Below are 22,380 nucleotides of genomic sequence, written 5' to 3' on the forward strand. Positions count from 1 at the left end.
CCTTCTAAGATATTTTTCTAAAAGGGCGCTTCTGACTCCCATCTTACCAGTCCATCCATTAACCCAGTTTCCTATTTCTGGTACTTACCTCTTTCAGCTGCTGTCTTTATCTCTATTGCTAAAGAGAAAATTCAGTGCAATTCCTTTAAAGGTTCGGTAGCTTTGCCTGGAGACAGCCATAGTCACTTTGGCAGGAGCAAATGTTCACACCTCTGGTTATTTGAAAGTATTTTCATGTAAACAACTAACTTGTAGTGGGAATGCTATAAATGGATATACTTCAGAAAAGACCAGCCAATGTTCCATTTGGTATGGTCTCCTGAGTCGGAGAGTTCCCTCAGTTGTGCTCTATTAAAATAATTTAAGTTCAAGTCCTTTTAAAGGGCAAGAACAGCATCTTTTTGAAAACTGTACATGAATTCACCCCAGAGATGAAGTTTACTTTTATCTCCTTGTCATATTTTTCAGCAGCATCCTAATAACAACTTCAATGGCCCCATGAAAACCACATTGGTATCAAAAAAGGGCCCCCAATGAACAAACCAGAAGTTTTTGCACACCCAGGGGAGCTCTCCCCCCCAAAAAAGTGGCGGAATCCAAATCAAAGGTGGTTCGATAGCCAAGGCAACACAGATAGCTTCCCTCTTCTCTCCCAAGAAAACATTTGTACCTTCTGAAGCCCCTACCCTCCAAATTACAAAAAATAGAATAAAACATGAAGACTGCAAAAACTGAGTTCCATTCAGTACTAGGTAAGTTATCTGTTATTTTTAAAAGGATTCAGTCAAAGATGAGAGTGGGCAATGCTAAATGAGGGTGCTTAAGGCATCAGGGGTAGTAAGTAGGATAAGGGAGATCTGGGTTCAAAAAGCCTTAGTTGGTCATGAAGCTCACTGCATGGCTTTGGGTCACTCATTCTGCCTCACGGGATTGTCCTGATGATAAAATGGAGGTGTGGAGCCCAGAATGCTGCTTTGAACTCCTTGAAGGAAAGGTGAGATAGACATGAAGGAAAGGTGAGATAGAACCACTGGCAGTCATCTTTGAGAATTCCTGGAGAACAGGTGAAGTCCCGGCAGACTGGAGGAGCCTTCTTTGCCTCAGTCTTCTCCGATAAAGAAAACAATGCCCGACCTGAAGAATTTGGAGCAAATGATTCAGCAGAGGAAACACAGCCCAGAATAACTAAGGAGATAGTACAAGAATACTTGGCTAGTTTAAATGTATTCAAGTCTCCAGGGCCAGATGAACTGCATCCAAGAGTATTAAAAGAACTGGCAGATGTGATCTCAGAACCACTGGCAGTCATCTTTGAGAATTCCTGGAGAACAGGCAAAGTCCCAGCAGACTGGAGGAGGGCAAATGTTGTCCCTATTTTCAAAAAGGGGAAAAGAGAGGACTCAAATAATTACCGCCCAGTCAGTCTGACATCAATACCAGGGAAGATTCTGGAGCAGATCATTAAGCAAACAGTCTGTGAGCACCTAGAAAGGAATGCTGTGATCACCAATAGTCAGCATGGATTTCTGAAAAATAAGTCATGTCAGACTAACCTGATCTCGTTTTTTGACAGAATTACAAGCCTGGTAGATGAAGGGAACGCAGTGGATGTAGCCTACCTTGATTTCAGCAAGGCATTTGACAAGGTGCCCCATGATATTCTTGTAAAGAAGCTGGTAAAATGCGGTCTTGACTATGCTACCACTCAGTGGATTTGTAACTGGCTGACTGACCAAACCCAAAGGGTGCTCATCAATGGTTCCTCTTCATCCTGGAGAAGAGTGACTAGTGGGGTGCCACAGGGTTCTGTCTTGGGCCCGGTCTTATTCAACATCTTTATCAACGAATTGGATGATGGACTCAAGGGCATCCTGATCAAATTTGCAGATGACACCAAACTGGGAGGGGTGGCTAACACCCCAGAGGACAGGATCACACTTCAAAACGACCTTGACAGATCAGAGAACTGGGCCCAAACAAAGAAGATGAATTTTAACAGGGAGAAATGTAAAGTATTGCACTTGGGCAAAAAAATGAGAGGCACAAATACAAGATGGGTGACACCTGGCTTGAGAGCAGTACATGTGAAAAGGATCTAGGAGTCTTGGTTGACCACAAACTTGACATGAGCCAACAGTGTGACGCGGCAGCTAAAAAAGCCAATGCAATTCTGGGCTGCATCAATAGGAGTATAGCATCTAGATCAAGGGAAGTAATAGTGCCACTGTATTCTGCTCTGCTCAGACCTCACCTGGAGTACTGTGTCCAGTTCTGGGCACCACAGTTCAAGAAGGACACTGACAAACTGGAACGTGTCCAGAGGAGGGCAACCAAAATGGTCAAAAGCCTGGAAACGATGCCTTATGAGGAACGGCTAAGGGAGCTGGGCATGTTTAGCCTGGAGAAGAGGAGGTTAAGGCGTGATATGATAGCCATGTTCAAATACAGTGGTGCCCCGCAAGACGAATGCCTCGCAAGACGGAAAACCCACTAGACGAAAGGCTTTTCCGTTTTGGAGGCGCTTCGCAAAACGAATTTCCCTATGGGCTTGCTTCGCAAGACGAAATGTCTTGCGAGTTTTTCCGACTTTTCCCCCCTTTCCCCCCCCTTTTTCTAAGCCGCTAAGCCGCTAAGCCGCTTATCAGCTAAGCTGATAAGCCGCTAAAAGCCGCTAAAAGCCGCTAATAGCGCTAATCCGCTAAGCCGTCAATGGGCTTGCTTCACAAGACGAAAAAACTGCTAGACAAAGAGAATCGCAGAACGGATTCTTTTCGTCTTGCGAGGCACCACTGTATATAAAAGGATGTCACATAGAGGAGGGAGAAAGGTTGTTTTCTGCTGCTCCAGAGAAGCGGACACGGAGCAATGGCTCCAAACTACAAGAAAGAAGATTTCAACTAAACATTAGGAAGAACTTCCTGACAGTAAGAGCTGTTCAACAGTGGAATTTGCTGCCAAGGAGTGTGGTGGAGTCTTCTTCTTTGGAGGTCTTTAAGCAGAGGCTTGACAACCATATGTCAGGAGTGCTCTGATGGTGTTTCCTGCTTGGCAGGGGGTTGGACTCGATGGCCCTTGTGGTCTCTTCCAACTCTATGAGTCTATGAGTCTATGATTCTATGATTCTATGTAACACAATAAGCATGCATTACCTGGAAACAGATGACAGCATCACCATAAAGTTTTGAAGCATCCATAGAAACAACATTTGGCTATTTGGTAAAGTTGTCTAGATGTCCTACAGCTGCATCCTGTGGCAGTGCTGTTGGCTGCATAAGCAGGAAAAATAGTCTCTTCCAGGTTCTGTATAACTTCTCTTCAAATGATCTCGACATACATCTGAAAGCAAATTACCTTTAGCAAAATTCCATCTCTCTGTGTGAGATCAGAATCCTAGCCAACAATTGCTCAGAAATGCCGGATCTTTCTAGAGAAATCGTTTGCTATGACTGCGTGTGGCACTTATCCTGCTTAAGATCTTGCCATACTCAAATTGGCCCAAATGGCAATTACTATCTCTATCTGTGATAACGACTCCTCTTCTACTTTATCTCCAGAATCATGTCATTTCATTTAAGCTCTTTAATGCATCAGATCATTAATACAAGGAACCTTTTCTTAATCAAGGATATTAGTATAGTAATAGTATCTATCAATCTATAACATATAGTGCCTAAATTACCGTATTTTTTGCTCCATAAGACGCACCTAGTTTTTAGAGGAGGAAAGCAATAAAAAAATATATTCTGAACGGGCAGGCCAGGTCTTCCTGTTATATACCTGCTGGGATTGACAAGGTATATGACCCTCACCTGAATCTCATTTAACTCTGGGGAGGGGTGAATTAGCATCAGACGTCATGTGCATGGAAGTTGCCAAATCAATTAACCAACTAGGGTTACTGTTAATAGTGCCAGTTTTCCTATAACTTGATATTGCTGGATAGTTCTGATGAACTGCAAAAACATTTTCAGTTTGCTTTCTGTTGCCACCCTGGAACTTTTCTTTATTAGTGCCACTTTGTTTTGTACGATTCCCTGCAAATGAAGGAAAACAACTTTTCTCCTTGTATATGTTGATAATATGTTTTTGGTTACTGAGAACAATAGTAACTTGCATTCTGGGCAACCTAGGGACGCCGGGTGGATCTTTGCACCCCAGCGCTGCATATGCTTAAGACGGCCCTGTGAATGAGCTCAGTAGAAGGCTGTTCTCCTCCTGTTCTGCTTAGAGTGTCTCCTTCTTTCCTCTTTACAGACTGTAGTTTCAAGGATGGGACTGGGGCAATGACAAGAAGATCGTCACCTCCGCTTGGGTTGACTGTGTGCTATAAGACTGGTCTCCTCATACTGCAGGGTCTTCCATTTTACAGAGTGTATATTCAAGAAGGGGAGGGGAGGGAAAGTGCCCTGCTGCAGGAATCCCTTTCCTCTTCCTTAGATGGCATTTTTGAGGGGCGGGCAAGGATGGTGCCATCCTGTTTCGTCACCTGATATGAAATGGGAAGGTGCCGCTCCAACTCACCATTGCCCAAGCCTCCCTTTTTACATATATAATAATTTTTATCTGATTTTACAAATATAGAATTATAACAATCCAAATTACATATCCCTATTTAGAGATTTCTCCAAATCTCTGGACTTCCCACCTTCGCCTCCATGGATCCTATTGTCCACCTTCCCAACTGCATATTATTTCATAGTCCATATTTTATATCTTTCCATATTATCCATAACATTCGCCACATTACAAGTGTTATTAAAATCCTGCTAAGTTTTGTCACTTTGGCATAGTCGAACAGCTTGATTTGCCATTCCTCTCTGGTAGGGACTTTGTCTTCTTTACATCTCTGGGCTAATAGCATCCGCATTGCTGTTGTCACATACATGAAAAGTCTTTTCTGTTCCTTTGGAATGTCGGTACCTACAATTCCTAATAAAAGGCTTCTGGGTTTGTTTGTTTGTTTGTTTGTTTTTACGAAAGTAATTTTAAAAAAATTTTTCAATTCATTATACCGTAATCAGAAAGCCTATTAGCTTTATATAACTGTGTCTCCTAGTCAAAACAAAATAAAAAAATTCCTTCCAGTAGCACCTTAAAGACCAACTAAGTTAGTTCTTGGTATGAGCTTTTCGTGTGCTTTTCGCAGGTGGCGCTGTGGGTTAAAGCCTCAGCGCCTAGGGCTTGCCGATCGAAAGGTCGGCGGTTCGAATCCCTGCGGCGGGGTGCGCTCCCGCTGCTCGGTCCCAGCGCCTGCCAACCTAGCAGTTCGAAAGCACCTCCGGGTGCAAGTAGATAAATAGGGACCGCTTACCAGCGGGAAGGTAAACGGCGTTTCCGTGTGCGGCTCTGGCTCTGGCTCTGGCTCTGGCTCTGGCCAGAGCAGCGATGTCACGCTGGCCACGTGACCCGGAAGTGTCTCCAGACAGCGCTGGCCCCTGGCCTCTTAAGTGAGATGGGCGCACAACCCCAGAGTCTGTCAAGACTGGCCCGTACGGGCAGGGGTACCTTTACCTTTACCTAACTCTTTGCTTGCACACTCTGACTCCATTCCAAATTCCCAGAAAACTATTAATGCCCACAGAAGGGAGAAAAAACTGGTGTAACTCCATTTTCATTTCCATAGATTATAGTAGTAAGGTAAAGGTAAAGGACCCCTGGATGGTTAAGCCCAGTCAAAGGCGACTATGGGGTGTGGTGCTCATCTGGTTCCAGGCCAAGGGAGCTGGTGTTTGCCCACATACAGCTTTCCAGGTCATGTGGCCAGCATGACTAAACCGCTTCTGGAGCAACAGAACACTGTGATGGAAACCAAAGTGCACGGAAACACCGTTTACCTTCCCGCCACAGCAGCATCTATTTATCTATTTGCACTGGTGTGCTTTTGAACTGCTAGGTTGGCAGGAGCTGGGACAGAGCAATGGGAGCTCACCCCATTGCGGGGATTCGAACCACCAACCTTCCAAGTGGCAAGTCCAAGAGGCTCAGTGGTTTAGAGCACAGCGCTTAAATTGTGAGTGCAGCATAAGGAGTCCAGGTCTCTTCTTCCACATCCTGATCCCAATAAAGCCCAGCTTCTTGCAAAATAAACAGGCACCTGGAGTTCAAATGACATTTTTATCCCATGTGCAATTTGACACCGAGAAAGACACTTGTTTTTATTCATATGCACGTGGATATAGATTAGGGCAAACTGTTTAAGTAAATTATCCAAATCCAAATCTCTTTATTTCAGTGGGTCCAACCTGAGTTTAACGAACTTCTGTTATCACCCATTATTTAAGATGTTTATGCTCAGATTTCAGCCATAACTAAACAATCCTTCAACGATATTAAAGCAACAAATGTTTTGCCACCTTTGACAAACTTGCTTCCAGCCATCTCAATCCCTTGAGTGTTTTAAATGAGATAAACATAAACTGTGGTAAAGTTTCCAAGAACCACTTGTCTGAAAATTAGTCCATAATCTGAAGATAGAAAATGTCATCTTCCTTGTATAGAAACAATAATGAAATATGACGGAACTATTGTTTACTGTCTGACACTCCAAGCTGTCTGCTAGGGATGTATTGACATAATTGTACCAAGACTAAAATTATGTGGAGATTGCTTCCTGAATTGTTCTGTTAATAGGTGTAATTTTCTCAGCCAGTATGAAACAAAATATCTGTCTTAGCCTGTTGTTTTTGTTTTCTAAATGACAATATTAATTACTGTTAGTGTACTATAATTTTCACAATACAGGAGTGAAAATACTGCTTTCGGAAACGTTTTAGATGCCCCACAGTGATTGGCCTTTTGCCAAACTTTCAAGGTAATAGCTCAGTTGTTAGATTGTTAGAATAGTCTATCAGTCTAATAAAGGGGGGGTATGCTGTCTAGAAGATAGATAGATGATAGATAGATAGATGATAGATAGATAGATGATAGATAGATAGATAGATAGATAGATAGATAGAGAGAGAGAGATAGATAGATAGATAGATAGATAGATAGATAGATAGATAGATAGATGAGAACTTAGTTCCACCTACAGGGACTTAAATATAGGATTATAAAGAAGTTTTGTGTCACCTAATGACATAAAGCTTTAAATGGTAACACTTTGAGAAACTAAAATTCATTGAGAATTCTTGTGGTTAGTGTAAAGGCCATACCATTCCAATAAATTAGTCTAGGGATGGGAATTCTTAGTAGATGTTTCCTGGTACCTAGGTTGTCGGTTGGTTTTAATCCTGAATGCTTTTAGCTTCACAGTTCCACTGACTCCATTTGCATCATCACTGGCTTTTCAGAGAGAGGTGATGACTTAAACAGATGTTAGGATCAAAAGCTTAAAAATGGACCAATTATATTTTGTACGCATATATGTACTGGGGCGAGCCCATTTACTTTAATGGCAGCATCATTTATGACTCCAGTTTTACCATACACATTGAGTCAATCACGCATCTCCTACTACCCTTCCGAGAAAAGCCCCACCCCACCCTCCCACTATATATAAGGGTCTGGTGACTTCTTTGTGCATGCACACAAAAGCTTATACCCAGAACAAACTTAGTTTGTCTCTAAGGTGCTACTGGACAATTTTTATTTATTTATTTCGACTGCATCAGACCAACACAGCTACCTACCTGAACAATAGAAGCATTGTTTATGTTAGTCACGTATGTCCTCTTGTCACAGCTGTCACTCAATTCTTCCAGCTACTGTCCAGGACTGTTGCAGTTCTGTTTGGTCAGTCGCTGTCGCAGCCCAACATTTGGATCCCTGTTTGGCAAATAGGCTTTGTAACTGCAACTGAAAACAAACTCCCTAGAAAATAAATGCAATCATTCCCAGAAGATTAGATTACATATCTTGGTGACGAAGCTGACAAGGATAAGCCTTCAGAAAGAGAAACATAAAGTAGGATTTCTAAAAGAAAGCAGCTACGATTATAGACTCATGGTTGGCATCTGCTTGTCTTGGGAAATAATGGAAGAATGCACCTTTGGCGATGAAGTCAAACCGCTGGAGAGTTACGGCACCTGCTGTGGCTGTAGAGACTGATACAGATGTATTAAAAAAAGGACTAGCTAGCTTTGGAGATGTTGCAAGGACAATGCTTCCCTGAAACATAGGTTTGTACAGTGTTCTATAAGTTTTGGAAGAAAGTACTGGACTGTATAACTATGACTGTGCAGGAAAAAAGTTAAATCTTTCAGCAGAGAATATTCTTTTGAACTGTATACCTATTGTATAGAAATTAACGACAGGACAATGAAAATGGATTCTATGTGCCCTAATGGTGGCCAAGAGACTGATACTGATGAATTGGAAGAATAACTATATGATACCCTTTAATATAGTAAGCTATTAATATGTACATATCTATTAGGATAATAACACTGTATCAATTTATATTGGAATTATGGGATTATATTGCAGTATGTGTGTGTGTGTGTATTGTTATACATATCTTAGTTCTCCCCTCACTTCCCTCCTTTTGTCTCTGTATCACTTTTTTAAAAATAAAAAGGTTTCAAAGAAGAATATGCAACTTCACTAGAGAAAGAGAAGCAAGTTTGTCAGAAACTTAGAAAGGAGGAAAGGCAAATAGAGTGATTTATTCAGACTTGAGGGCTAGAGACCACTAGATGTTGCTGGCATACAGCTCCCATCATTCCTGGCAAGTGGCCGCTATGGCTAACGGCTGATGGGACTTGGAGTCCACCAACATCTGGAAAGTCACGGCTTTCCCATCCTCCTTTGTGCTCTTATAGGAAGCTTAACTCCTGATAATACCCTGATAAAGAGGAAACATTAACAGTGACCCTTTCAGAAGCCCTCTGCTAGTTGTTTCCCTTTAATAACCATATACTTTGAAGGAGAAAGCTAAAATACAGCAAGAAGACAAAAAGACAGTTTTTGGATAATACTTGGAAAAAAATAAGGGGGGGGAGTGCATTGAAAAGTGCACAAGAGAAATCATTCCCTTAAGAGCATTACTCTTCGACCCAGCATTTCCTTGAACCTCAGGAAGAAAGTGATCTACGGAAGAATGTGTTTGAGATTTATGGGGAACATAATGCCTTTTTCAAGAAGGAAAATGCAATCCATCTCCAACTGCTTTTCTGCAGCTTTAGAAGCAGATAGTCTTTTACCCTCTGTACTCATCCAACATCTGACAAGGCCTTGAGGGAGCCTCTGCTTGGCTTCCATAATTCTGGTCCAAATGGCAGGTGAAAGAGCTGCGGAGGTGAGGAACCAACCAAGTGCTTGGAAGAGAATGGGGTGAGGGCAGGGACCATATGCAATGCATGATGGGGAATCTGCTGGGGGCCCACACCTACAGGAAAAAAAATCCCCCATCTTGCTTCTTTACCCGCCTCTCACTCTGGCCCAGATTATGGTGGTGAAAGCAATATTTATTTGTTTATCCGGGAAATTTATAAGCTACTTTTTTATTTAAAAAAATGGAAATCGAGTGGTATACAGGTTTTTTTAAAAAACACATACGCAAACCAGTCCATCATTTAAAAGCAAGATAAAAATCAACAAACGATTTGAAAACAAATGTAACAAAATCATGTGGCTAGAAAGGCAAGCTGAAACAAAAAAAAAAAGTTTTCAGCAGACTGTCTAAAACACTGTAAGGGACTTTGGACAATGGGGAGAGTGGTTATATTTCCATTTTGTGCTGTGGTTAGAAAGTAGCCCCCTTCCCCAGAAAACAATTTGCCACCCCAAGATTGTGCAAAAACTATCAGAGAGCTTGAGGGGGCTGGTCTTTGACTGTCATCTGCTGCCACCTATTGGCAATAAACCAGATGAAAGCAACTCACTCCTGTTTATGCCATGTTTATATGCCACTTTTCAGGCCTTATGAAATAATGTAATGACCCAATGCCCACTGCAACATTGCTTACAGTGTTGTGTGCAACATTTTATCACCCCATTTATTTATCCATCTCTTAATTAGCACTACCATGTTTTTTCTAGCTGTGTTTGTTAATTAAAATATTAGCAAACCACCTTTCATTCTTTTAATGATGAAAAAATAAACCTTTCTGGGCACTGAGAAACAGGTTCTGAATTCATTTGACCCTGCAAACATATGGATGGTGACAAAAGAGGCAGAACCACGCCAAAAAGAAAGTTAAATGGAAATTCACTTTTAAAATAACTGACAAATGGGTGGGGGGAATGCAAATATTCGTTTACAAAATAATCAGTAAATGTCATAGAAATGATAAAACAGTAAATGATATGAAAATTATTATATGAATGGAAGAATTACAATAAGTCTACCACAAGCACTAAATATTACATGGCGCAGCCCAGACTTCCCATGGACAAATATTTTAATGCTAAAAATGCCCCAATGGAGCTCAAAGGTTAATTAGGAGTCGCCTGTTAAGCTTTGCATCGTGTTCCCCATTGCAGTCATGAACCTAAGCTGAATGCAGACTGCTTGTATTTTTCCAGTGTTTATCGCTTTCTTCTCTTCCGCTATTTTTCTGCTGCAATATATTATTCACAGGGTACTTTTTGTGACTGCTTTGCTTTCCCCCGATAACATTCCACTTACAGTGGCAGATGCGCATGTCTTCATTCTCTCCAGGGACTGATATAAGCACTGCAAATAAGAAGCACGCTTGGCCTAAGTTGAAAAACTCTGCCTCCAGGGACTGTCTCTTAAAACGTACTTAGTTTCTCACACAAAACGAATCCTACCAAATGCCTAGTTCGGAGACGCAGGGAAAAGTAATGTAGCAGGATAAAATTCCTTCGGGTGAGATTTCCCTGGAGCCTTCTCTAGAAAAAGCAGCAATATTCCTGGGATGATGAGGCTGCTCCCTTGCTCTTCTGAATCATTGGTATAGTTTTACACTTAACACTAATATGGACTGAAACATGGGAGACAAAGTTTAAGAGTGCGCTGTTTTAGAAGATTCCCCTGCTCTCCCACCCCGAGTAAGGTACATTAAATGTGTGCACATATTTAACAGGGGTGTGCACCAACCATGTTCAAACCTCAATCTGGCACTTTGGAAAACACGAGTGAAGCCATGATTCTGATGCCGGTGCGAAGGGCGATGGATGGAACACCGTGCTCTAGCCAGAACGGTCAGCTCTGAATTTGTTCTGTTCAGTGATTTTGCTCGGTGTTTCAGCTCAGTGATTCAGCTCAGCTCAGAGGGTGGCTGCATCTGGCTGTGCTCTGATGTCCATCAATCCCATCCTCGTCACCAGTGTTAAGTTGTGGGTGAACATATCAGACGACACAGCAATTCTTCAAGCATCTCTTGTTATTCACAGGCCAGAACAAAACTGAACTGAAGGGTTCAGCCAGCCTGCTTATATAGAGCTCCACTACAACGCAACTGTAACACTTTCTGTAAACTATCTACAGTATCCCCCTGTTGGCCCAGGGCGAGAACTTCAGTACATAACATCAGGTACCCAACTGCAGTTTTGTGCCTGACCATCTGAGACAGAGTCCTCTGGGAGGGTGGCTATAATTTCCCCCCCCCCCATACTTGCTATTGTTAATAAGGGCTGTAACATTTTGAAAGAAGTGAGTGCAATTATGGAACATAATAGCCCCTCCAGAGCGGATTTAACCTTCCAGGTTACAGGCAAATAGCTTCAAGGGGGGGGGGGTTGCTGGACATTTATACATTATAGAGTCGTACCTTGGAAGTCTAACAGAATCCATTCCAGAAGTCCGTTTGACTTCCAAAACGTTTGAAAACCAAAATGCGGCTCCTGCAGCCAATCAGAAGCCGTGGAAGCCCTGTCAGATGTTCAGCTTCCAAAAATAGTTTGCAAACTGGAACACTCATTTCTGGGTCTGCAGCGTTCGGGAGCCAAAATGTTTGAGAACTAAGTTGTTCGAAAACCGAGGTACGACTGTATATGTATGTCCTGACATTGTCTGACATGAAATTGAAGTAAAGCCAATCAAACAGGCACAAATCTAAATGACTGGTACACCCTTAGCATCTGGACTTGTTGAAGTTGAATAGACCCAGCAAGGAAGCCTTCCAGAAGATTGGTGTCCTCTGGATTTTGTTGGACTCAGCACAGCCAATGGTCATGACCAATGAGAGCTGGAGTCCAACAACGTATGGAAGACACCAGCCTGGAGAAGCCTGCAGCAAGGTCCGGTTCTTTGGATCTTATCTTGCATGGCAACCATCATCAGAGATCAATTTATAGTCAATGCTGTCAAGGCAATGAGAACATGAACAACGATTTCACCCTGCCACTGTGTTGCACAGAGCAACCCTCATCTCGCGTACATCTCATGCAAACATTCATATTCATAACAAAACCCAGTGAAGATTGGCAATAAAGCCTGGCCTCTTCCTTAATTAAACCAGATAGCATAAACTGTTGCTGGCTTTGTGGCACAAGTTCCCACACTATAGTTCCATGAGCTTTCTTCAGGTGGTTTTCAGCGTGTCTGTAAAAATGCAGTTAACAATCATACAGCACCTAGCACTGAACATTACAATTGCTACAAGATGCAGAAAAATGATTATGTGATCTTCAAAGACCCTCAGCAATTTTCAAGTGGTCTATGGGATCCATTGGTTTCATGGAGGATAAGGCTATCAGTGGCTGAGAAGTCCATTGATGGCTGTGCCTCTACGGTTGGAGATATAAATGCTTCTGAATGCCAGTTGCAGGAAACCACAGGAGAGCACTCTTGCTTAAGGGCCTCCTACATGCATCTGGTTGGCCACTGTGAGAATAGGATGCTGGACTAGATTGGCCATTGGCCTGATCCAATAGGCTCTTCTTATGTTCTTAAAAAGTTTTGGAACAGTGCTTCATGGACTTCCTTGGTAACTGACCAGAATGCTTACTTCTTAACAAGCTATGGCCAAGTGATTACAGGCATCACTACCATTTGCAGCATTCTGATAAATGTCAAATCATGTATCATTTCTCTACAGTCATCTAGAGACTGACTTGATTGCGGCAATTTATTTTTTGAGATAAAAAACATTTTGTGCATGATCAGGAAAGTCTCCAAATGTGAGCCATTGTACCAGATAAAAGATCAGTCAGCATCCCTGTAGACAGTATAACATTTCTCATCAAATGAGCATGTTTCTTTCTCTTGCAAAAATCACCATATTTTAGACTAAGAACACATTTCCAAGAATTGTAAGATTAATTACTTTGTGATGTGTTTGGCGCTTTTAGAGTCAACTTCATAGAAGTATGGAGTAGGAGTGGTCACCAGGAGTTATCAAGTTCAGCCGCTTTCATCAAGTATTATCCAGAGCAAGCGTTATTGGAGGTCATCATAAGCCATCTTCAGATCATGCATATCACTTTATTTGCCACATCACAATTGCACTAAGCTAGATTCAACGAACATGTATCTGACATTGCCAAACCCTTTCTTCAAAATCTTGTTATGCACATTCAGTCCTCAGGTTTTATCCATAAATAATTTTAGCAAAAAAAAACAACAACACAGTTCCGTTGCTTTTAAAAAAACCCTTTGCTTGAAAGCTGCTGGAATCCATCTGAAAGCTCTACAAAGAAAAGCAGAGTCAACATACACACTCTGTGGCACAACAGACACCCTGATACTGAGATGTCAGGTTATTGACGGAGGTGAGTGAAGCTTGGAGAAAATCTGACATCAACCTTTCCCCCTTTCTTCTGCATTCCCTTTCAAGTCAACCCTGAGTATAAAAGGTTTCAGAGGCACTGCAAACATAGCTATGTCAATGGGGACACTCATTATCTTTCAGTCACGACATTTTGACTGTAGCGCTGCATAGCTGATAAATATGTGCTACCAGGATGAACCAGTGTGTTCATATTCCATGAAAGGATATTGATGGATCTCAAGCAAAAACAAGCGAGCTATAAAAATACACTCTGATGCACTCAACAAGAAGGTTCTGAACAGTTTCAATGGAGGTAGAGAACTCACATCACAGTTGCACTCAGACAGCTGCTTTTACTGATGCAGGTATTTCATTCCATTTCATTTTTAATAAAAGGATTCACTTTTTCTGCAGCATCTGCTCCTACTATGGTAAATGTGATTAACTCTTTTGTCGCTTGGGAGATATCGCCTTTATAAAATGGCGGAAAGACATTGTAGGCATTTTGTAGGCCTTTTTATACCACCTTTCGCATCATATTCCAAGGGCTGTTTGCAAGTAATCATAAAACAAGTAAAGGGGGGATACGAACACAGCACCATGAGCTAAAAGTGGACAAAAGCAGCTCAAAACAGCCAGCAAGGTTAAAATAGCATCTAAAGGTTTTGGGGAAGCAGAAAGGCATCAGGCAATGGGCTGCCACCCCCAAGAATCACCTCTCTCTGTCTCTGTCTCACTCTTGTCACCATCTCAGATGCTGGGGGCAGATTTAAGAAGCCTTCCACTGAAGAGCACAGTGGGTGGGTAGGACGACAGTCCTTCAAGTGCCTTGGTCAGTGCTTTTTATCCAAAAAAAAAAAGTTTAGGGGTACTCTCATTTTCTTACTCATATTGAAATACTGCCCCTCAATGAGGCCAAACTTAGATTCACAAAAAGTTTAGGGGTATGTGTACCCCTGCGTCCCCCCCCAGAAAAGAAGCACTGGCCTTGGTACTAAACTCATGTTCTAATGTATTGCTCCTTTTATCATGATACACATAAGATATTGAACCCTTTTTTATGGAAAACCTTCTTGATCAGATTCATTTTATGCTTTACTCCTTTCAGATCAGAACATGTCCACCTCTGGCAGTGTAGCTCGATATGGAGCTGCTGCGTGTAAAACTCATTTTTAGCAAAGTTATGATTTTATTCTCTATGCCTTGCAGTCTACAGTACAATACACTTACTAGGAATTTTATTGTCGTGGTTCTCTTATTTTGCTTTCTTTCTTAACATTTTATCTATTTCTTTAATCTTTCTTTTTTGAATACCGGTCATTGACCATAATAAAGAGATCAATTGATCGACTAAGTTTTGATTTTTTAAAACTCTTTAGTCAATCAGTTAATCTCTTTATTATGGTCAATGACCGGTACTCAAAAAATAAACTAACTAGATAGATAGATAGATGATAGATAGATAGATGATAGATAGATAGATAGATAGATAGATAGATGATACGTACTTAATAGATAGATAGATAGATAGATAGATAGATAAATAGATAGATGATAGATAGATAGATAGATAGATAGATAGATAGATAGATAAATAGATAGAGATAGATGATAGATAGATAGATATAGATAGATATAGATAGATATAGATAGATAGATAGATAGATAGATAGATAGATAGATAGATGATAGATAGATAGATAGATGATAGATAGATAGATAGATAGATAGATAGATAGATAGATAGAGATAGATAGATGATAGATAGATGATGATAGATAGATAGATAGATAGATAGATAGATAGATAGAGTTATATTTATATATAAAATATTAAGAACTAACAATTCTAACAAATTAACAATTCTGTCATAAGGTAAACCAGCCAAACCACAACAGCAAAAATTAAAATTTCCAGTTCAACCAAATGTCTACGTAAAAGCAAACACAAAACATTCAAACAGATTAAGGAACCAGATTAGCCACAGTTCCCAGCCTGTTTTTCATTTCTGGTGACCTACTCTCTCCCCCTGTCTCGCACCCAAAGGGAACCTGATTCTGAGCCAACAGCCTCTCACTGTGGTTTCTGAGTAGCTGAACACCCTGGGTAACTCACTTTCCTCCAATCTATTAGGCTCTCGCCCTGAGTGGCATGAATCATTGCCCACAAGCACCCACAGTGAGAAACGCCCACCTCAGCAACAAAGCAAAAGAAGAAGAAAATCACATGAGAGAAAGGGGATGTCAGTAAACCACATTGGGTGTTTCTCTGCCCTTCTCAGTTCTGAGGAAATTCATGGGTTGCAAGGTCAGTAGGAAGCTGCTAGGAAGAGACATGCAGATGGATTTGTTAGTCCCCTCTCTTCTCCAGGGTCTTGGGGGAAGCATCTGTGGCTTCACCCCTTGTCTTGCATGAAACACCGCCCAATTTCGATGAAAATGCCCTTGCCCAATTTCTTCTGACGACAGAATTGGGAGCGCACTCTTTAAACACCTGCACAGGTGCAAGTCCAACAGATCAGCTTTCCTCAACCTGGGTGTCCTACAAATGTGGTTGGACTCCAACTTCCATCAGCCCCTTCCCAGGGAAGGTGGGCGTCATAGTTGAAAACATCTTAAAGGCATCAAGTTTGTCAAAGATGGTGACAAAGGAATGCCCACCATGAGAATTCTTATCCTGGATCTGATTTCACTGAAATGCTGGCAATCTCCCATAACAAGTGTCATTATTTCAAGGCCTGTCGCAGCCTGTTACACTCTGGAAATCAATAGCACACAACAATTTGTAGTTACGCTGAATTCCATGTTGTTTTCCTAAACTGTTCAAGGAATCTAAAGTGTATTAAAAAATTGAACTTTTCATTCATGTCTAATATTACTTGTGGGCTCACCTTACCCATACATGACAACTCAACTGCTTTGATCTGTCAGACTGGCAGATGCCACCTAGTACTCATTCCACACTTGCAAGAAGCCAATCTTTTAGTGTGGCAGCTCCTAAACTTTGGAATTCCCTGCCTAGTAACATCAGGCAGCCTCACTTTTTGACACCTGCTTAAAACATTATTCTTTAGTCAGGCCTATCCAGACATGTAGAAGTTGAGATAAAAACACATGTCTTTTAAGCCCATTTTTCATTTTAATTATCTTTTTAAATACCTGTTTTTGAGCCTTTTGTTGATAATGCTAGGGTTTTATTTTTCTTTTCTGTAGACCACTTAGAGGTTTGACTCTTTTTTTTTTTTTACAATCGACCAGTATACCGTACAATGTTTAAAAAAATCAATAAATCTCATAGCATAGGGGTAAGCCCCTGCTGATTACCTTTGCTGTGGTTGAATGACTGTTCCTAGACTGATCCACTTGCAAGATTATTAAACTCATCCTAGCAGGAAACTCTGCTTCAAAAGGCAGGTTGACCTCTAAGCATTTTGTTAAAATCTGATAAGTTACTAATGTACAATGCAATCTTATGCATACAGTGGTACCTCTGGTTACGTACTTAATTCGTTCCAGAGGTCTGTTCTTAACCTGAAACTGTTCTTAACCTGAGGTACCACTTTAGCTAATGGGGCCTCCCGCTGCCGCCGCACTGCTGCTGCACGATTTCTGTTCTCATCCTGAAGGAAAGTTCTTAACCCGAGGTAATATTTCTGGGTTAGCAGAGCCTGTAACCTGAAGCATATGTAACCTGAGGTACCACTGTATCTACTTTAAAGTATGTCCCTTTGAGCAGAGAGGGGATGATACCCATCATGCAGACGTACACAAGTCTTTATCATGTATTCAGAATAATCCTTTGTACAGAAATTAAACTATACTTATTCGCCACAAGTAGGAAATGGTTGCTCACATTTCCTCCCCCCCTATTCAGTTTTGAATGTCTGTCTCCAATTTTCTTTCAAACAGATGAAGAAAGACGCAGTGACACAAATGAGTGGCTTGCTGATATTAAGCTCCTTCTCTGATGAAGAATCTAATGACGATTCATTAATGCTGTCATTCGCATGAGAAATATGGCTAATTGAGACAATCTTCCACTCTGCCTTTAATCCACAGTAATAAGGTATGTAAACAGGATGAAAAGCAGTGCACCATAGGACTAGAAGTCTGCAACCCCAAAAATAGGCTAGTTAGCCCAAACCAGTCCAATTAGAGTTGCCATGCAGTGGTTCCAGAATTAAGGTAACAGGAGGTGTTGGGCAGAGGGAGGACACAGTGGGCTGCCTTACCAGATGGTGAAATGAAGAAATACACATTAATATCTAAGGATGGGAGGCATTTTGGTCCAAGCTACAAAACTGCCCTAAATGCCAGGTGACAATGCTATGTTGATTTTGGTAAACTTAAGTTTCAGAATATCACTACTACCGGGGTCCTAATTTGGCTTGCACGTCCATTTTCTCCAAGCCATATTGGGTACGGGCAGGTAAAGTTATGACTACCAGCCAAAAGGGGGGTTATTGTTTTATTTGTTGTTGTGTGCCTTTTCTGTGATTTTATACTGCAGCCCCCCTGTGACCCTCGGATGAAGGGTGGTATATAAATTTAATAAATAATAATGATAACAATAATTTGCAAGCACTAGCAATCAGCTGAACTTTGGTGCCTGCAAAACCCTGTGCCTTGCCTGCAGTTTGATTGCAACATGTACAAATGAAGAAAACAGGGGTTACAGGCACCACCGATGAGCTGCCTCCATTGGTCTGATTTCAGGTTTGTCTGAAGCCATCATTGCTTTAAAAGAAGCAGCAGCCTTTGGTCTCCCCATATCTATGATGCATCCTGATAGAAGCGACAGAGGGGTATGTTGTTGTTGTTCTCTAAAGGAAATTGTGGTGAGCAAAAGGCATAAGACCAAAACAAAAGCCTAAGCAAACACCACCTCAATAAACTGAGATTTGTTTCTGCAGCCATATACTTCAGAAGGAGAAGAGATGCATGGAACTCTGGGAAATTGCATAAAGACATGTGAGAGTCTATGGCATTATAAATTTGATATGGCTATATTATAACCACTACTATTTATTCTACTGAATAAAAAATGTTCTCTATATGATCTGCAGTGCAATTGTGTGCACACTTGCACAAAAGTAAGTCCCACTGAATACACCAGAAGTTGCTTCTAAGTAAACATGCATTTGATTTTGGATGTCCTTGATTCTGTAAAATCTACACTGTAGATAATCATTACCATACTCCCACGATAATTCAAGCTGAAGAAAGAATCCCTTTATTTTTCCTGTTGATTTTGCATTGCTGAAGATAAAGCAGTTTGGATAAGGGAATATTCTCTTTTGGTGCAGTACAGCATTTCCTTGTTTGCCCAACAGCCAGCAAGATCCCAGCTGAAACAAACCAAATACAGCAATGTAAAATTAGTGATGAAATATATGTCTTATCTCAGTGCTTCTCAAACATTCTGGAGTTGGATTTACCTGTAAGTTTACAGAGGTCCCGCTCCACACATCCTTTTTACTGTGCATTCATTATTATTTGCGCTCATGTTGCTATTGGGGAGGTCACACACGATCTTGATTTCAACACTGCTTGAACCTGCAAACATTTTGGGGTGGATCTACTACTTCATTTGCAGCCAATGCATTTGCCATAACTACTTGCTGAGAACCCATAGCATTTTATACCACCAATATTCTGGTTTATTTTTGGTCCCGCTTTTGTTATGCTATAGCCCCTCCCAACAGCAGTAAAGTGGTGGCATCAGGATAACAACACAGAACAAACAAGAACAGAGAAATCCACCATGAATGCACTCATAGTGTGCCAAGAACACGTTGCAGAACACAGCTGAAATAAAGCACCAGTCAAGAGGGGTCTTCAGTCTTTCAAGATCTACTTTTCCCTCAGCAACAGAAAGCACAGGGCTGGCACACCAGTAGTGAACCCTGATTGGATTTTCTACATTGCATTTCAGCGTTGATATAAGTCTATGTCAACAGCAAGCGTCTGAATAGGATTTTAAAATGACATGTAGGAAAGGAGAGAGGGAGCCTGTCTTGCCTAAGGGGTCTCACAACAGTAACAGTATGTTGTGGCCCAGTGTAAGAAAATAAACCCTGTAGATAAGAGCATATGAATTCTACTCAGAAACTTATTGGGAACAGGATGGCTGCTTATGTATTGCCACCCAAAAGAGGCTAAAGGTTTACATTAAAGTTGCACTTGCTCACCTATGTGAATAAACACAGACTAATAAATAATTATCTCACCATAGTGGAGAAGACGGTGACCAATTGACCAGTGTGCTTTCTGCTGCCCTGGTGCAGACTGCAGGCGGACTCCTCCAGCTCACCTTTCTTATGGTTCTTTGTCTTTAATTAGGAAGACTTGGATTGAAAAGCCCTTTCGGAAAACCATCCTCTGTAAAGTTAGTTAGTTAGTTAGGTTAGTTTTACTATGTTGGCCACAACGCAAAGGCATCCCAAAGTGATTTACAAGAAAAACCAAATTGCAAATTACATAATAAAATACCCATAAAACTATACAAATATTCTCAAAGCACGCATCTGGAAACAAGATGGGCACAATGCCTTAACACAAATCCATATTGGGGCAAACACATTTGAAAGGAAGAAAGTCCTTTCAAATTATCAAACCACCTCCACCTTGATTGAATGAACTTTGCATCCATATGCTGTAATGTAGAAACCAGCATGGAGTCATGGATGCTTCTGTTCACAGTGCAAATACCTGAACTGGAGCTCCACTTTCCCTTTTATGTCTCTGCTTTTCATTTTATTTTGATTTCAATTCACACTAGAGAATTTCCCTAGATAACCTTCCCACCCAACCCCACACAAATCACATCTGGATTCCTCCACAGAGGGCTAATGATTAGTGACTCCATACAGCTACCCTCCTGAGCCAGCAAACCTCTTCAGCTTTCATGCCAAATGCCTGTGGGCTGCAGTTTCAGAGACCATAACTTTCCATCATTGTCCTGAAAGACTATATATCTGGTTTTGTCACACATATACTTCTGTCCACCCGTGGGTGCAATTTTCCTTTTATTACCCTGTACTGCTATTGCCTGTGAATTTTTACCGAGTTCTGTAGGGAGGGGACTGGGTCTCAGTGGCAGAGCCTGCATTCCACATGCTGAAGGTCCCATACTCAGTGCCTGGTGTCTCCAATTAAAACGGTCAGGTAGCAGTTGGTGTGAATGTTGTCTGCCTGAGACCCTGGGAAGCTGCTGGAGACAATAAGGGACTAGATGGAGACAAAAGAAACTGTCCACTGGAGGCAGATCCTTTAGATCAGGCACGTCCAACAGGTAGATCGCAATTTACCGGTAGATCACAGGGCGTCTGTGGTAGATCACTGGCTAATAATAATAATAATAATAATAATAATAATTTATTATTTATACCCCACCCATCTGGCTGAGTTTCCCCAACCACTCTGGGCGGCTTCCAATCAAGGGTTAAAAACAATACCCAAAGAAGCTCAACAGCTTTGGCTCCCCTAAAAAAAGTTCAACATTTTTGCCCTGCACCCCCCAAAAAATGGGGCTTTCCTCCTCCCTAAGAAAATCTCAACAACTTTGACCTGAATCCCCCAAAAGGCGGTAGCTCACTGCCAGTTTTTAACTCTGTGATTAGATCGCAGTCTCTTGGGAGTTGGCCACCCCTGCTTTAGATCATATTGGACATTGCCCTACACATTTTGATCTGCTTGCCTCCTTACGTACATCCAGTCCCACGACTGGCATGCTAAGATGAAGCTTTTTCTTCATCTGTGATTCTTTTTTGGCTTCATTCATCAAATCTCTTCTATGAAGAATATTCACATTGGCCAAGCTCCAGCTATTACTGACGGCTACTTTAGAGGGCAGGAGGAAGAAAGCTTCTATTCAGCCGTAAGTTGGATAATATCTATTTTAGTCCATTCGTGGGAGTTGAGAAGTTGAGTCATTTTATTGTCCTATCATGGAGGACATTCATAATAGATATCTGACTCACTTTTTACCAGGAAAAGCCAACTGATCGGTATCTAAGAATCTTCTTTTCTTCTTATTTTTGGCTAAGAGCTTGGTTACTGCAAAGTGGCAACTTTTACATAAGCATTTAATGCTCGTGAAGAAACATATCCTTCTATTACTAATAACTCACATTAATTTCCCGTTAGAAAATGGAATTGGTTTGTCGGCGCTGCTTAAACTATTTTACCACCCAATTCTTTAAATGTCTAGTGAAACGTAATTCCCATTGAGCTCAGGCTTCTTCTCAGGTACCTGACTCTGCAAGATTGCAGCCTTCGTGGATATTACCTGCATAATGAAATGTTTAATGATTTCATTCAGTCTGTAACTGGAGTCATTTTATTAAATTTATGTAAATTGTTTTATAGAGCCACTATAATAATTTCATGTTCTTACAACCTATAACCATAAAATACATAAAATACATTGTGTTATGGGAAGGGAGAAAGCATGTGCAGCTACTCCCCAGGACACCAACACTTGCACTGCACATGCAGAGACAAAACATCTGGATGCCACCTAAAGATTCCTGCAACAAAGTACTAAAAGCAAAGTGCCCAGATTCATCATAGTTGAACAATACCTTTATCAGGACCATCTAAAACAGGAATAGGCAAACTCGGCCCTCCAGATGTTTTGGGACTACAACTCCCATGATCCCTAGCTAACAGGACCAGGGGTCAGAGAGATGGGAATTGTAGTCCCAAAACATCTGGAGGGCCGAGTTTGCCTATTCCTGTTTTAGATTCGAACCGCCAAC

At 41.3% G+C, this 22,380-nt stretch overlaps 1 protein-coding gene across 1 annotated transcript in view; it reads left to right on the forward strand.

The window, feature by feature from the left end:
* LOC307216071 (G-protein coupled receptor 35-like) overlaps window positions 1-22,380 on the forward strand; it is a 307,342-nt gene that overhangs the window by 120,546 nt on the left and 164,416 nt on the right. The window lies entirely within an intron of this gene.

Source organism: Podarcis cretensis (assembly GCF_951804945.1).
Source record: "Podarcis cretensis genome assembly, chromosome: 5".
Classification (NCBI taxonomy): domain Eukaryota; kingdom Metazoa; phylum Chordata; class Lepidosauria; order Squamata; family Lacertidae; genus Podarcis; species Podarcis cretensis.